This window comes from Pteropus medius, unplaced genomic scaffold (assembly GCF_902729225.1).
Source record: "Pteropus medius unplaced genomic scaffold, Ma_sr-lr_union100, whole genome shotgun sequence".
In the NCBI taxonomy this organism is placed as follows: domain Eukaryota; kingdom Metazoa; phylum Chordata; class Mammalia; order Chiroptera; family Pteropodidae; genus Pteropus; species Pteropus medius.
Window position 1 is genome coordinate 10,860,080 of NW_024340699.1, and position 12,974 is coordinate 10,873,053.

Consider the following 12,974-nt stretch of genomic DNA (forward strand, 5'->3'; position numbering starts at 1 on the left):
GTGTCCGAGTACACTTCCACCCCCAACCATTCCTCCCCAGTGGCCCCAGCCAAGGGCAGGGGCGGTGAGTAACATCTCAGAACGTGTCGCCCTGCTCTAGGGCTCACACCTGCGGGGTAGAGCTCTCTTCCTGGACGGCCAGGGCAGCATTCTTGGCCAGCAGTTCCCCCTCCACCATTCCAGTCCTCCCTCATTCTTCAGCCACTCCTCCCCCATCACTCGGAGCCAGCAGTTTTCAGTGTGGTCCCCGCACTGAGTGGTACCGGTATCACCCGGACGCTTGTCAGAAACGCAAAGCTCCAGCCCCCACACAGGTCCTACTATTTCAGTTTACCCAGGCTGTCATCACAAAAGACCGCAGACCGGGTGGTTTAAACAACAGACATTCACTACCCCACAATTCTGGAGGCTGGAAGTCCAAGATCAAGGTATCGGTAGGGTTGGTTTTTCTTCAGGCCTCTTCCTGGCTTGCAGATGGCCGTCTTCTCTCTGTGTTCTCAGCAAGGTCTTCCCTCGACGTGCACACATGCTGGAGTCTCTCACTGTGCCCTAATTTCCTCTTCTTAAAAGGACACCAGTGAGATTGAATTTGGGCTCACCCTAATGAACCCACTTTAAATTAATTACCTCTGTAAAGGCCCTGTCTCCAAACACAGCCACATTCTGAGGAACTCAGGGTTAAGGCTTCAACATACGAATTTTGAGGGGACACAATTCAGCCCATTGCACTAACTGAATCAGAAACTCTGGGGCAGAGCCATCTGGGTTTTAAGGAGCCCTCAGGTGATTCTGAGGCATGCTCAAGCGTGGAAACTGCTAGACTGGAGCCTGGAGCACCCACGAGGTGCCAGCCCTGCGCTAGTCAATCAGTCAGTCGACGCACGGTCCTAGCCACTGAGCGATGGATGCTGGGGCCATTGTGATACAGACCCCCACCTTGTTCTCATGGAGAGCACGCATAGTCTGGACAGAGACGGACACAACAATTGATTAAAATATTTCATTAAATGATTATGAGTGAGTCCGGTGATGCAAGGGAGATGTGTGGGGAGCCCTGGAGCAGGGAAGGCTTCTGGGAAGAAGCGAGGTTGCAGCCTGCATCTACAGGAGGAAGGGTAGTCCCAGGCAAGGAAGCAGGTGCCCCAAGCTGAGGGATCGTGTCGGCCAGAAGCCACGAACGGGCACCCCAGGGTGTGTGCAAGGCAACTCCTTGGGGTGCAAGGAGAGAACAATCACATCTCTATTTTTCATCTAGTATTTAATTCCTTTAAATTATATTCGAGTATGTTTTAAATGTATACAATAGATCAACACAGTAGGACATGGAGATACTATTTAAATGAACAAGTGTACAGATATTGGAGATGTGCTGAAACATTTTTTTGGATGGGGCGCATGTCACCAAAGTTTGAAAGCCATGGTGCGTAAATACAAAGACGGGGAGGTGGTGGCCGGTGTGGCCGGAGTCCAGGGGTGAGGGGCAGTGGGGAGCCACTGAAGACGTTTGAGCGGGAGAGGGGCTCAGTCCAATTCGTGCTTTTTAAACAAGACAGCCTGGCTTCTCTGGGGAGGATGACGCAGGAGGCGAGAGCAGCTCCAACTTACTTAGCTGAGACGCCTGTGCCCTTGGGAGCCGCAAACTGGTAGGGCCGTGAAAAGACACATTCTAGAGATCCACAGACTTGCTTCAGAGTCCACCTCGCCTTCTTGCTGGTGGTGTGACCTTGATTGTCGTGTTCACCCTCTCTGCGCCTTGTTTCCTCGTCTACAACATGCGGGTCATAACAGCCTGTCGCGGGACGTGGTGAGCATGAGACAAGATCGTGCCAGTCCAGGATCGACAGCAGGGCCTGGCGCAGAGAAACTCAGCAGGTGCGAATTATTTTTATTGTCGTCGTTATTGTCACCTCCGCTATTTGCCTGTGTGCACCGTCACGATGGGACACGTGTCTGCTCAGCCTGGTGTCTCCAGCAGCCCGGACGCAACTTGCCGTGTGCCCTTGGGCAAGTCTCTTCTCCGTTCAGTCTCGGTTTCTCCCGGTGCAAAAGGAGGCCCGTGGCTGAGCCCGGTGGTTTTCACATGGGGTTCCTGGGAGCCCTGGTGTTCTATGGAGATACTCTTGGGGAGGAGCGGGCTGAGCATCTTTGTTTTCATTTGTCGTATATACTGGATTATGTTTAAGATTTCATATGAGCGAAGGAATCCAGCGCTTTAACAAAAGCTTTTAAAAGGCTCGCGTACAAACGGATGAGATGTCCTCTAAGGGCCTTCCAGGCCCAGAGTGGATGGATTTTTTTGCAAAATCATAATGGGCTAGCAGTTTAAGCTGTATATTACAAATGTCTCCCTGGCACAGAGATTGAGTTCCCTGTGTGTAATCCCTGCCCTCATTAGGCTCCTAATGCCTGCACCCCAGGGTATGTGATACCTCTCAGCCCGGGCTGCGGGCTGTGCCCCAGGATTTATGTGTGGCTTCTGCGTTTCCTCACACAAACCCTGCCTTTTGGCTCCCTCCGGCTTTCCTAATAAGTCATCTTCCTCGCCCTTGATACTTTCTCTTGCTTTTCCCTGGACTGCCTCCAGCTGGCCTTTGTTTATGCAGCGGGCACCTGCCCGTTGGGAGAGTCCAGAGGCTCCATGTGAGAGGGGCCTCAACTCCAGGGGGACGTTTGAGCTGACCTTAGAGCTTTGGCTCTTGAAAGCTTTGGGAGACATCAGAATCCCCTGGAAAATATATTAAAAATGCAGTTTCCGGGCCTCAGATCTTCTGATCCAGAGGCCGCCAAGGGGTCCAGGAACCTGAACATTTAAAGAACCCATCACGGGCTTCTAGAGGAGCAGAGATAGGGGTCTGGGGTTAGATCACACTCTACAGCTGGAGACCACCCCCGCTTTGACTCACATCACCCATTTACTCATTCATCTAGCCAGCTAGCAAATCCTTCTTTGGGAGCTTTCGACTTCACGTCTGATGGAATGAGGCATTGGAGGCAGCAGGTTAAAGAGGAGATGACCCAGGCTTTGGAACGACAGACACGCCGCTCAGTAACTTAGGGACCTCACATAAGTTGCTTAACCTCTCTGAGCTGTGCTTTGCTCGACTGTAAGATGGTTATAACAACAGTATGTGCTGCTCCAGGTGATTGGGAAGATTAAACAGGGTCACGGATGTGAAGCTCTCAGCCGGTGCCCGGCACACAGTGGTTCTCTGTAAACAGTGATGAATTCGTCTTAGACAGAACTTGCTTTTGATATTTAGTTTCCTCTTTAATCACCCAAGTCATTTCACTGCAAGAAAAACATATTTCTATACTTTGATTTTTGTATTTCTTTTCAGATCAAGGACCCTTTTTCCTAGTACACCCTGAGTGTGTGTGATTAGTCCTTCTCAAAACAGGTTCATGGCCATATCTGCTCTTGGATGGTGGCTGAGAGCTCAGGCTCTGGCACTAGATGGGTTTGAATCCTATTTCCAGCTGTGTGACCATAGGCAAGCCACTTTACTTCTCTGAGCCTAAAGACTGTATCTACGTCATAGTATTATTGAGATATGAAATAAAATTAGATATACAGTGCTTATCTAGGCACATATTAAGCAGTCATGAAATATTAGCTACCATGTAGTCATTCGCTGAATAGATATTTATTGAGTGCCTACAATGTGTCACTTCTTGGATCACACATTGGGGATATAGCAGTGAGGTCTAACAATAAGTGAATAAATAAATAGATAAATAAACACATCGGGTGGCATTAAATACCATGGGGACAAACAAAGCAGAGGAAGGAATTGAGTATGAGAAGGGTGATGGTTGGGGGTGCTAGTCTCACTAAGATGCTTCAGGAAGTCTTCATGGGAGATATATTCGAGCAGAGACTTGAAGGAGAGAAGCAAGCTCATCTACCTGGAAGGGCATCGCCAGCAGAGGGAACAGCAAATGCAGAGGTCCTGAGGTTCTTGCAGTGTTTGAGAACAACTAAGGCAGCCAGTGTGGCTGGGATACAGTGAGTGATGAAGAGAGGACAGGAAGAGGAATAAAGGGGGTGGTGTAAAGGGGGGGGTACAGTTGAACCTTGCCATAATGCTGTGAGCGGGATCCAAGGTATTCAATTGCATAAAATACTAGATTTTGTTATTGAAAGTCAACGAAATGTTAAAAGAGGCTGAGCTGAGGGAGGGAACCAGTGACCAAAGGGGCGGGTCTTGGTGGCGCTTTATTGCACTTTGTGTTCTGGGCGAGAGCACATGGAAGTAGGGAGGACTCTCTGAACATTACATTCAGGTGAGCTCTAAAGGTTGCCGGGCCAAGGCGAAAGTGGTGACAAGAACTGGATTGTGGTTGCATTTTGACAGTAGGTCTTCTTCCGTTATGGGCTCTTCTTCCCAGTGCTTCAACCTCCCTCCTATTGCTGGTGCTTCCCTTTGGGAATCCCAGAGCCGAGGACGTCCTTCGGCCACCACTGCCACTGTGGTGGGCTGTCTCCCCAAGAAGTTCAGCTTTCCCTGCCCTTATATTCACCAAGGGGTTCATGACAGTATTGCCTAAGAGCACATAGGATGAAGACACCCCAGGAGTTAACTGAGGCACTGAGCCCCTGTCTCCGCTCAAGTCACATGTTTAGCTTAATCTCTGACTTCTCTCTCTTGACCTCTCCTCCAACCAAGTAGATAAATGGCCTCACTCCATTCGGCGCTGGGCTCGGGTCACATAAATCAGCTGGCTGCATGCGCATGCACGCCCACCCTCCCCCAGCCGAGATGAACCTTCCCGGGATAAACTACCCGTATTTATCTCAGCCTGTCCTGTGTGTCCTAGAAATAGGAATGATCAGGGGTCGGGGCATGTTTTCAGGGTCACGGTCTGCTCTTCTCATCCCTCAGAGTTTAACAGGCCTAAGCCAAGCCAGGGTTAAGGTGACACGCCAAGCTGACACCAGCTAAGTCACAAATCCTCCGAGGACTCCTGAGAGCCTTTATCTCCGTCTCAAAGGCATGCCCCTCTTCCTCCAAGTAAGGATGCCGACCACGTGTCAGGACACGCACAAGGATGGAGATGGGATTGAAGCCCCTTCTGCCTTAGCAGAGCTTGCAGGCCAGTGGGGGGGGCTGACAATTTATTAAAGTAATGACAAGGAGTCTGCGGCCATGCCACCCTGAACAAGCCCAATCCCATCTTATCTTGGAAGCCAAGCAGGGTCGGGCCTGGTTAGTACTTGGATGGGAGACCACCTAGGAAGACCAGGTGCTGTAGGCGTAAAAAATAAAAAAAATAAGGGATTGTAAGCTGACAAGGTCCTTGTAATTTGTGAGGTCAACCAAGGGTTGCCTCCCCTAAAAAATGAATGAATGAATGAATGAATGAATGAATGAATAAATAAATAGAGTAATGACAAGGAGATCTCATGTTTCCCTGAATACTCACTACGTGCTAGAACTATTCCAAGTTCACAGTTAGCATTGACACATGTAAACTTCAGAGCAACCCAACAAAGTAGGGGCGTGTTCCTGTCAGTCACATGCATTGACCCCAGACAGCCCTAGGATGGCCGTAGGGACAGATCCAGGTACGATCATGTAGCCTGCGGTCCAGCGGCTTCTCAGAAAGAAAATGCTCAATTGAGCCTGGCTGGTTGGGGTAAAGAGGCACTTGGCAGGTGGAAAGCTATTCCAGACAGAAGGACCCATGTTGGCCAAGAAAGGCACATGTGCTCCTACGGACTACTCTCAACCACCCAAGGTCCTATTGTTCCCATTCCCAGAGATCAGGGAGGTCGGTGAGTTACCCAAGGATGCACAGGAATCTCTGTTCAGAATCCCCACATCTGGTCGATATCCACCAGGTCCTCTTCCTCCCAGATAATACACATCACAGCTTCACTTCTCAGAGGGCCTCTTTGAGCGCTGGTTCTGGTCTCAGATGTTGGGAAGTTTGGCCCAGAATGTGCAGGGTTCTGGAGGCCGCACTAAGAAGTTGGGACGAGTTGTAAGCGAGGCGTGTAGGGGCAGATTCTAGAAAACTCTCTCTGGAGGCCATGGCCCCAGTAGCCCTCACCCCATGCAGGAAACCGACTCTCCCAGACCACAGCCCCACGCCCCGCTATGCTCACATGCAGGATCCACCCCCGGCCTCTGAATGGGGCAGGATGTGACTCCAGGGCCCCCAGACACCCTCTCCCCAACGCCATCCTCCCTGTGGCCAGAAATCCCCCACATCCTTTCTTTCTTCCTCAAGGGCCTCCCTCAGGAGGGATGTTTGCGTGAGAGAACTCTGCTGTTTGAGGAGGTGTCAGGCCAGCTTTGGAGCCTGGCCCAGCCGGGTCACCCTTCTGCACTGGGAAAGGTGGGGGTGTCTGAAAACAGGGGGTGGAGGGTCGAGGAGAGGGAGCTTAGAGATGGTCGAGATGAGGCGAACTAAGGGTGGGATTCTTTCTTTAATGGAGGATCCTAAGCCCCAGGGGCTTGAGTGGGTGGGTAAGAGGGAATCAGGCCACTCAAGAGTCCTGCCCCAGCCTCCATGCATTTCTCAGAGCCTCAGTTTCCCCACCTGTAACTTGGGCGTGGCCGGAGGAGAACACGAAGCAGAATATGGAAAGGACCAAGCACTGTGCCTGGAGCACAGGGAGGGCTGTTATCAGTGTGAGCCCCAGGATGCTGATAACCCCCTGGATTCCTTCTGTGGCAGGAGACCTCGCATGGTGGGGCCAGTGTGGACGAAGGTGGCCAGGCTGTGCCCGGCCTCACGGGCTGTTTTCCCTCTGTGGGTATCTGTGGCTGTGTGTGTGTGTTGGGGGGGGAGGTGGGGGTGGCTGAGCTCAGCTCTTGGCTGGAGACGTCTTGGCATTTGATGTGACACCGCTGTTGTTTTTGGCTCTGTATCCAAGACTCCTACGCAGCTAATCACTCGTCGTCTTGGAAGACTGGCCCAGGAGCCTGAGAAAGGAGGGAGGGAAGGGCCGGCTGCTGTTTCTCTCCCTGTTAGGGAGGCAGCAGCGATGGAGTGGATGGGTTAATTCTTTCTTCTGCTCTCAGCTTTATTGGGCAACAATCTACACACAATAAAATGCACGAGTTTTAAGAGCGCAGTTCAATTTGTTTGCGTAAACCCCCCATAAATCCATAAAACCACCAACCCAGTCGAGATACCGTACGCTTCCTTTTCTGGGTAGAGTTGCCTTCACCCCCATCTGTCAATACCCCCAGCTGTGCGTGAGGGAACCACTATCTCCGCTCTGTCACTACTTGCTAGTTTCGCCTTTTGTAAAATTTCACAGAAATGGCGTCCTCCAGTATGGACTCTTTTGCATCCGGCTACTTTCATACCTGATGTTTCTGAGGTTCGCCTACCTTGTTGCATGGGTCAGTGGTCCATTCCGTCTTATTGCTGAGTTGTATTCCGTTACGTGGCTATAACACAACCTATTGATCTTATGGTGACACACTTTAGATTGCTTCCTCTGTGGGGCTCTTACGCACAGAGTTCCTGTGACGGGTCTCATACACATCTTCCGGTGAGCATGCTTCCATTTCTCTCGAGCAAAGCACCGGGAGGGGGAGATGCTGGGTCACATGGTAAGCGTGCGTTTAGTTTTGTACAGAAACTTCCAGATCTGTGCTCGCAGTGGTTGCACCCTTTTACATTCCCATCACCTATGTCTAAGCCTTCCAGTTGTTCCATTTTCTCGTCAACACCTGATGTCGGCAATCTCTAAACTTTAGCCATTCGGGTAGTAGGTAGTGGTGTCTTATCGTGGTTTCAAATTTGTATTTCTCTGGTGATTAATAACGTGGAGCATCTTTTCACAGGTTTACATCTTTCATAGGATTTTGAAAATGCAGTGTGGGAAGTCCTGAACCAGGCCATGACCTTCTCATGAGGAGATCTCGGAAACTGGTTGGTGGGGAGAGATTAGAGCGCCCCGTGCCATAATCCCGACAGCTACTAACCTAACTTTTTAAACTTGAATTGCTCATGACATGAGTAATATATAGATAACGAAATCCACGTGATAAGAATCTTAAAACACTTCGTGTAAGATTTGAGACCCCCCTCGACTGCACCCAGAGCTCCCTTCCCGACCCCCTTGTCTCTCCTCAGAGGTCAGTCTTTGTGTTTGCAGATGTGTTCTCATAGAAAATAGCCAGTACTTATTTTTTTATGTGTTCTTACATAAATGATATAATACCCTGCAAATCATTCTTCAGCTTGCTTTTTCCAGTCGTAAAACTGTCTTAGAGACCCTGCGATGTCACTACACGTGCATCTGCCCTGTTCTTTTTAGTTGCTCAGGATTGCACTGCAAGGATGACTCACAGTTTATGAACAGATACCCTCATTGCTGGATATTTCGGTTTGCGGGCGGCGTTCTGCTATTACAAATGATGGTGTGGTGAACATCTTTGTCCTTGCCTCTTTTGTGGCTGTGTGTGTGCTTCTGAAGGCAGATTCCAAGGAGTGGGACTATCCAGTTGTTGTATCAGCTATCCGTCGCTACAGCAATGCTGTGTAACAAACAGCCCGAAACTTAATGGCTTAAAGCAACAATCATTTATTCTCTCTCGCCAGTCAATAGGGTGGTTGGGCTGTCCTGCTGATCTGGTCCCAGCTCAGCTGATTGCGGCTGTGCTGACTGATGTGTGTCTAAGGTTGGCTGGCAGGTAGTTCCTTTGAAGTTTGTTTTGGGCTACTGCTGCCAGGGACAGGGCCTGGGAGGGGCCATGTCACTCCCAAGAGATAAGCTGGATCACTTTCTTAATCTATCGCCTGAGTGAAAACATCATCTGTCACAAGGCCAGGTGGACCATGATGAGCTGGGCCCGAGGATGGCATCACCTAGATACACATGCAGCACAAACACACGTCTTAGACAAACATGTGGCTTGTCTGTTCAGGTTCCAACACTGACCGAGCACCTGCTACGTGCCAGGGCCTTTTGCTGCGTTGTTTAGTTCGATATGTTCCACGGAAGCCGGGGATCAACTTGGCAGCGGGAGACACTATTTGTTTTTTTAATTCCAACCAGCTCCCAGGCAGCTTCATACATGTTCCCTCATCCAATTCTTCCTCACCCTCTGAGGTGAGGATTTTTATTTCCACTGTGCAGACGAGGATACCGAAGCTCAGAGGGTTGGACTGACTTGTCCAGAGTCACACGGAGCTGGGATTCAAACCCAGATTTGTGATCTTGTCCTTCTCCGCCTGTCTTTGCTACCTGGGTGGGTAATAATCATGAATATAGTAATAACAATAATAATGATCGACCCAGGCTGAAGAGACAGCATCTCTCCCTAAGTGAGAAAACCCAAACAGCTGGCAAACAAGGTCTGTCCTTCGCAGAGAAGCTGGTGTGTGGGTTTGCTCGGGCCGCTGTGACAAAATGCCACTAACTGAGTGGTTTCGATGACAGAAATGTATTGTCTCACCGCTCTGGAGGCTGGAAGTCTGAGATCGAGGTGTCACCAGGGCTGGTTCCTTGTGAGGGTGACTCTGGTCCAAGCCTCTCTTCTCGCGTCTGGCGGGTTGCCACGATCTTCGGTGTTCCTCGGCTTGTAGAATCATCACCCTGACTCTGCCTTCATCTTCATGCGGACTTCTCCGTGTGTGTGTGTGTGTGTGTGTGTGTGTGTGTGTCTTCCTTCTGTAAGTGTCTGCATTTAAATTTTCCCTTTTTATAAGGACATGTGTGACATGGGTTAGGCCTGCCCTCATGACCTCACCTTAACCTGACCATCTGCAAAGAGCTTTCTCCACAAAAGGTCACATTTTGAGGTGGTGGAGGTTAGGGCCCCAACGTCTGAATTTCGGAGGGGACACCATTCAGCGCCTAACACCCCGGGAGGGAAGGAATCAGGCTGGTCTCTATCATCTGCTATCCGCAGGGACCCTAGGCCAGTCTGGGCACCTTTGTGCAGCACCGTCACCCAGAGGTCTCCTTAACCGCAGTGAAGTGGAAGGACAGGCCCTCGGGGAGGTCAGATGAGCTGCCCATCACACAAGCTCAGTGTGACGCGCAGGCCGGCAGAGCTGGGCAGGGACCTCATCACTTACCAGCCTCTCTGTGAACCTCCGGCTTCGCATCTTTGGAAGGGTATAGAAAGGGGTGGCCAAGGAAAAAGCCACCGAATTCTCCTCAGGAGCACCTCAAAGGCGAGGCCCGGACGTCGATCAGGTCCGTCTGGTACAGGGCCTGGCCGGTGAGCGTGAGGAGCTCTGGCCTTCGAGTCCCGGTTCTGCCTCTTCATCGCTCTGCGACTTGGGGCAAGTTGCTTAACCTCTCTGAACCTCAGTTTCGTGACTGATAAAATGGAGGTGAGACTTGTGCCTACTTTCTAATGCTATAAGAATTCACTGAGAGAATGTGAGAGAGAGCTCAATGCAGAGCTGGGCACGCAGTAGCCACTCAAGAAATGCTGGCTCTTCTCACACTTGGTTCTTCGATCGGCTGGATGGGTGAAGGGGGGAAAACGTAGGTGCCCTGAGTTTCTTGATTTCCTGGTCGCTCGCTCCTTTGAGAACTCACGGTCTCTGCCTCTGGCACTGGATTCAAATATCAGCCCCATCACCAGCCTGGGATCCTGAGCAATGGGGAGAAGGAGAGGCCACCCCCAGAGTTGGTGCAAGACTAAGATGACGTGATCGCATCTAACGAGCTCCACCCGGGCGCTGGCACCCAAGAAAGGCTGGTCCTCTCTCGGCGACTGAAGAGGCGGGCGTTTGGGTGACAGCAGCCTCCACTTGCAGGCAGGCTGGCTGTCTGCGTGGCATCAGGGAGGCAAAAGCGTTTCCATGGCAGGCCAGGCGGCATTTCTGTTTTCACATGACACTTAGTGACATCTTGGCAATGCTGGAACGAGATAGGACCTGGAGAAGCCGCCATTTCCTCCCGAGGACCCAAGGCTTGGCGGGCAGGAAGGGCAAGGTTCTTGACCCCAGTGTAGCCCTGAGCTGGGTTTCGGTTGTCCAGTAGGAACAGAGCCTGCGGAGGGTCCCATGGGGTGGCTATGGCTGGGCCTCCCTGCCCTCCACGCTCCCTCTGCCACTCGGGACTTCCCTGCTACCCTCCGCTCCGTAAGCTGTCCCCAGGAGGCCCAACTGCATGGACGCTACCAGCGGTGCCCTTCACAATGGCTTCTAGCTGGGTCCAGTCCGCAGAGCCTGGCAGGGGTCAAGGCACTGCCTCCCAGCTGCTTCCTTACAGGACTTCCACCCAGTAACCCCGTTCCCCCTGCCTGTCAGCCCAGCAGACTTGCCTGTGAGCAGCGCTGGGCCATGCTGGTCTCCTACACCCCGCCCATGCCTTTGAAAACATCTTCACACTCCCCACCTCACGTTTCCTTCTGGGTCTTTGGTGATACACCACCTTCAGTCCCGTTTTCTCCTCCCTCCCTTCCTTACTGCTCACCCTCCCTCCATCCCATCTTTAACAGACATTTATTGAACACCTACTATGTGCTCAGGCAGCACAGACACAGCAGGGAACAGACAAGGCCCCTGCTCCTGCGGAATTTACATTTTAGGGAGAGACAGACTATAAACCTGCGAATACATAAACATCGTTTCAGAGTGTGGTGCGCACTAAGAGAAAAAAAAACACCAAAAGATGGATGTCCAGAGAGTGAGGGGGGACAGAGAGGTGCCGTAGCGGGTGGTCAGGGAAGGCTTCTCGGAGGAGGGCACACGAGCAGCACAATGAGAAGAATCCAGCCACGGGGACTCTGGAGGGAGGGCGTGCCGGGCAGGGGGACTGCGAGTGGTAAGGCGTCGAGGTGAGGACAAGCATGCTGAGTCGAGAACAGAACTGAGGCCAGCGTGGCCTTCGCAGAGACCCACGCCATTCCCCTCCCTGGGCCTCTGCCTCAGTCCCCTCATCTCTCCTTCTGTCCAGGACAGGCGAAGGCCAGTGAACCCTCCCATACCCAGGTCACGTGTCAGCCCCCTGCCAGTTGGGGACTCTCTCCTCTCAGCCTCCAAGCATCAGAGTCCCCCACTGAGTCCTGGGTCTCTGCACTGTCACAGTCTGCAGATGCCTGTCTCCCACGGAGGGGCGGGAGGGAGCTCCATCCTGTCCAGTCTACGGCTGAGTCACCTTGAGACCAGCTCAGGGCCTGGCCCAGGGCGTGTGCATGCTAAACGTTTGTTAGGTTAAATGAGTATACAGATGGCAAGTGTCCCGGGATTTCAAAGCAAAGGATGATCATTGGAGCCAAAGCAATCAGGGAGGGCTTCCTGGAGAAGGTGGGACTTTTCTTGGTCTTGAAGCAGGAGTTGGAAGGGACCAGGGAGGGAATTTCTGGCAGAGGGAACGGCATGTGCGAAGGGCCAGACGTGGGACAATCAGGATGTGTCAGGACCTGTTGGACTAAAGGCGAAGTGTGGAGATAAAGCTGGATGGAGAGGGTGAGCCCTTTCTGAGCCCCCACTTCCCATCTGGAGACTGGGACTGCAGTCCTGCCCTCGCTGAATGAGATCACACATGGTAGGCACTGGGTGGAGCACAGACCTGGCCATGGAAGGCTATTGACAAATGATACTGACATCACCCTGGCATGTGCAAGGCCCCAGGTCCTGGACCCATCTCCCCATGTACCTGAGCCAGACGCATGATTTTCAGGAACTCAAAAGGCCTGGCTTCCTGCATCTAACTGGGCTGAAAATCAGCAGGCCCCTACCTTTCGTCCAGTCCCATCCACACTCCCAGACACTTCCAGCCTTTTGTGGGAAGTGCTGGTGCCAATAAGGCTTCTCCAGAAATACTCAGGAGAGGGGTCCTTGCAATAGCCAATATGAAGTTTTGCAATTGCATGTTAGAAATATCACAGGACCCAGAGCTGACATCCTAGACATCTAGGTACAGCATCTAGGGCCCACCAGATGTTTTCATGGGCTCCTAAATATATATATATGTTCTACTCTAGATACATTCATCTTTACACCAATGCAGTCATAAAATATAATTCTGAATAAGTTTTTATAGA

General features: G+C 51.6%; 1 long non-coding RNA gene and 1 pseudogene across 1 annotated transcript; one reads left to right on the top strand and one right to left on the bottom strand.

The window, feature by feature from the left end:
- Window positions 1–1,281: 1,281 nt before the first annotated feature.
- Window positions 1,282–7,598, bottom strand: LOC120614976 (uncharacterized). The gene is made up of 4 exons (XR_005656168.1): window positions 7,347–7,598; window positions 6,547–6,932; window positions 5,786–5,965; window positions 1,282–3,289 (listed from the first exon to the last, which is right to left on the bottom strand). It is a non-coding gene; the product is annotated as an uncharacterized LOC120614976 (long non-coding RNA).
- On the top strand, window positions 5,138–5,256 carry LOC120617122 (uncharacterized; annotated as a pseudogene).
- Window positions 7,599–12,974: the final 5,376 nt, after the last annotated feature.